Here is a 4,875-nt window from a genome sequence, read left to right as displayed (position 1 = left end):
AACGAAGAGATATAATCAATACATTGAATAAATTTATATATTTTCAACAATGTAACATTATAGTGAAAGTACGATATTGAATTTCATTTGAACATTACAATTCCAATAAATATAGTAATGTATCTACGAAAAATATATAAAAGAAAATAGAATAACGAAATAAAAATGTAATACGATATTTCAGTAAATGTTAAATTTATCGAAAATAAAATTTTATTTACGTTCAAAACTCTAGAAAGCAACTGAATTAGAGAAGTTCTGGAAATATGGCACTCGCAGCTCCTCTATATATTTAGTGGCGTCCAGGGTAAAAAGTTGTTAGTATAAATTAAATAAACGTACGGAAAAAGGTTTTGTTTTAGCGCTTACGTTTAAATTTTTCTACACTAGAGCAACTTTAGTTAATTTTGTATCACAAATTCGAGTAATAAAACGTTGTTCGATGATATTTACAGCCAGAAATGAAAATATATTATTCTTTCTTTTCTTGTTACACTTTCTTGTATGGAAGCATGTTCATGCTTATCAGTATGTGTATTTTTTTTATTTCATGTACCATGTTAAATTTAGTTGTTTGAGGTGCCTATATTGCCTTGAGTAGTAATATTCACACAAAAGTAGCCCATAATCATTCACAATACAGCACAGTGTTCATACAGAAACACACACTGAAAAGTGACTTCAAAAACCTTTAGAACTTACATCAGGCTTCGATCCATTTAAAAATTTTAAGCTCCATTTTATAAAAGAAATTAAAAGCGCTAAAAAGACCACAATACTCGTAAGGCTAAATTCGGACAAAGTAAATTATGATGAATGGGTCGAAAGAGGATAAACACGGTACAAAGTGAAAAGATTGAGGTAAAAATTTAATCTCGTTTATTTTTGTGAATCAAAACCAGTGAATATTAACAACCGTGCGTTATTCAATTTACTGCCCCTGTGTTGAACACAAACGCTTTTCAAATTCATTCGTATCATTGCTTTTGTGGTGCAAAATTGCATTATAATTCTTGGGCTATTATTTTTAAACAGTTTAAATATTTACTATAACAAAAAATAACAACACTTTATACTGTAGCGTGCAATGAGAGTCAATATAACTTAGTCGAAATTTTAATGGTGCAGGGACTGACACTTTAGGAATTTTCTAGTTCGAAAATTTGCTTTCATCAATATGTCGTTTCCGTTCATCACGAGAAAACAAAATCTCCATGATTGATAAGAAATTGTATGACATGCATATCCGCTAACTCTCGGTAGAGGATCGTTGTGGATTAAGTTTAAAAAACATCATAATTATAGTAAAAGATTTATGCTACACAAAGAATTTTTATAGGTAGTACCTGTTTTACATAAAATATTCTTTACATTAGGAAAATCGAACCAAAAGATTATCTACAAAGTGTTTTAAATTTTGTCCATCTGTTGTTCTCTTATTGTATATTAGTTCCCTAATCACTCAAAGTTACATGAAAATAAATGTGGTTTTGATATTTTTTTGCAGATGTCACCATAATACATCATGTAAAATAAGAGTTGTTGACTATTTATATTCTTTTATTAACGTCGATTATCTTAATCTTTGGTATGAATTTTAAAAATACCGGTATATATCTGCGTATCGTGCTACGACACGTATAAGTAGAATAGCAATAATTAAAATCGACCTCGGTAAAACTGCAAATAGCTGGGAATATTTCCGACATAAAATTCTCATCATAACGTTCTTTACGCTTTCAAAAAACCCGCTAACACGCCAACATAGTAGCTGACCAACATGATTCCTATCATTAACCGCGTTTGACCAGAAACGTGAGACTATTAACGTTAGTTGGTGTGGAAATTATTCATTACAGTGTTTTAATTTTCCGACCGCAATGATTTATAAACTGTTTGTGCGATACTTACTACGCTTTCAGCTGAAATGTTAAATGATTCTTGGTTATCAATATATCAATTATAAAGTTCATTTCAATTATCTTTGTATTTTTCTTTCTTTTATTATTTAATTTTGCTTTGTTTCATACCAAAAACTATTGAAATATAAGTATTTATATATCTGTATACTGTATATCTATTGCTTCAATGCCTTAATATTTACCAGTGTGACTTCTCCATCGTCACCATTTTTAAAAACAACTTTTAATTACTGTACCAAATAATCAGATAATGTGATAAAACATGGAAAAGGAACTGTAGAGACACATATAATACACACAACAAATAAAAACAATGGAAGGATAGACATAACTGCTTTTTCTTTTCTTTTTTTTTTTTGAGTGAGCCTTTCTCCTTATTAGTTTTTATTCGCCTACATCACTATAATTAGAAAGAGACATGAAATTGTAGTAGCTGCATTTGATCGTGATCGTCGGTGATCAGTTCACATCTTTATTGAACGAAGTTCCTTACGGCAGGCTTGACATTTGGCTAGGCGACCGGACTGAAAAAAAATGTGATACTAAAACCGTATGAAAAATATATAACGGAAGTGACGTAATATCAGTCACACGACTGTATAATATGACGTTTGTAAAACTAAAATATTATTATTATTATGTTGTTTAATTTATTTTATTTTACGGTATTTGTTATTTTCTAAAATACTAAATTTCCTAAATACTTTTATGTACTTAATTAAAAACCAGTCAACAAAATAAAAAAAATCAAGAACTAGAAAATATATATAAAAATTCAACATTTTTTTTTTCAAATCTTTTGCTTCCATACTATCCGAAGGAACTTCGTTCCAACCGGGTATCCCATGACACTACATACTTTTTTATTTTTTTTGACTGTTTCATTTTTTTTCTCAAATTCCTATTTCACAAAAAAATGCAAAAAAAGTTGAGAAACAATAATGAAAGGCACTTAGAAAAAGACTTATATAAATAAATAGGAGATTGTTTTGTAGTTGTTTTCAATGTAATATAACAAAATAAGGAAATACGTGCCACATATTCTAACTAAGTATTCTTGTAAAGAAGAGTGAAAAAGTTAATCCTTTATTAATGAGCCATAAAAAATACTTACGGGTGCTTGCTGACTATTACTAAGAAGATCCATTAAAATGTAAACTAAAATTCTGTGGAGGTTTTTATAAATCATAATGTGCAAACTCTATTTATAATACTTAACTACATCTACATCAACATCTTGGTTGTCTTAGTTTTTTAGTTTATTATGACGTGACCTATAAGAATATTAAAGAAGAAATTGCAGTTTTAATAATAATAATAATAATAAGACAAACAAAAAGAGAAAAATAAATAGAGAGAAAGAGAGAGAGAGAGAGAGAGGGGGAGACAAAGAGGGATATATGTTTTTATAATTTTACAAGTCTTCAAGGTTTTTTTCCTTCCCTATTATAAAAAAAGAATAATTTCGAAATATTCTAACTACATTCGCTTCAACCTGTAATATCTCATTGCTATAGGCCTCTTTTCCTATGTAGGAGAAAGATCAGAATTTAATTCATCTCGCCGTTCCAATAAGGGTTGGCGGATATATTCCCTACTATGAGTTACGATCGCTATCAGGTGTTCATGATAACAACCGGGACCGACGGCTTAAAGTGCTCTCCGAGGTAATGTGGGGAGACCCACAAAGACTGCGCAAACACCCAGACAACATTCAAATACAACTACTCCTTAATACAAATAAAAATCTATAATTCCAGGTTTTCACTATTGGACTATTTCAGATTCATATTTAATCCTTTTCAAATATAACAAAAATTACACTTTCGAAAATAATATACATTATAATGATTGGAGCGACACTCCTTGCGGCTCATCTGTGACACAATTCTCCAGTGGTTAGTGATATTATTAAATTAAAACAAGTCAGTGTAGTTATTTTTTTTTTTGTGAAAAATTTCCAATTACGATAGTCTGTTCTTCGCAGTACATTTTAGGATGTAAAACGACAAGCTTTGACATGCACATGACAATATTAACAATAAGCACAATGTCAATGACAATAATGAATTGTCGAATACTCAAAATTCACTGCAAATGAAGTTCCAAATGACATCGAATCGTCTAACAATACAAGCTGAATATATCGAAGTATCGAATTACTTTATTCAAATCTAAATACCACTTCAGTCTCGGTACAATTTTTTTTCTTTGTAAAAAAAACATTTATTCCTATATACACCTCGGTTGTAGTAAAATATCAAAGTAATACATGAAAAATATTCATATCAAATACAATGATGTAAAAATAAATAGAGTATAACGCGATTCGCACAGCACGAATCCCTTGACATTTGACTCCAAGCGTAATATTCCTGAAACCTCATAATGGAGAAAAAAAACAGGAAAAAGTTTTTCCCGCCTCAGGGGTTAAGCCATACATCAAATATATCTGGTTTGATATTATGTCTATTAGATTTTGTTTGAAGAGTAACGCTATAAAACTATGATATATTGTGATCTTGATGTGTCAAAACAACCCGTTTTATTGGTTTCGAGTTAGACGTTTACGTAACGTTTTCACACTAAATATAGAATATGTGTATAGATAGATATAATAAAACCTTCGTTGGTATATTCTAATATGTTGTAATGGGATAAGTTATTTGTTTCTTTATGTGAATATTTTTGCATTAATGAAGTGCTTCCGTAGAATGAAACTACAGGAAACAGAAGATTTATTAAAATAGTTGTAAATACGATATGACTGAAATTCTAAAGATGTTTATTATGCGATGATCTTCTATTGCAAATATATGCCACAAAAAATCTTTTACAATTTACAAGCTTTTCTATACGAGTAAATAATATTTTAGTGTCTGTTTGTAATATTAAAATAATCGCTTTTTACTAAATGCATATGGATATAAAATAAAAGAGTATTAATAAAAAA

Source organism: Melitaea cinxia, chromosome 10 (assembly GCF_905220565.1).
Source record: "Melitaea cinxia chromosome 10, ilMelCinx1.1, whole genome shotgun sequence".
NCBI lineage: Eukaryota > Metazoa > Arthropoda > Insecta > Lepidoptera > Nymphalidae > Melitaea > Melitaea cinxia.
The sequence above is the reverse complement of the archived record's forward strand: the minus strand, read 5'-3'. Positions refer to the sequence as shown.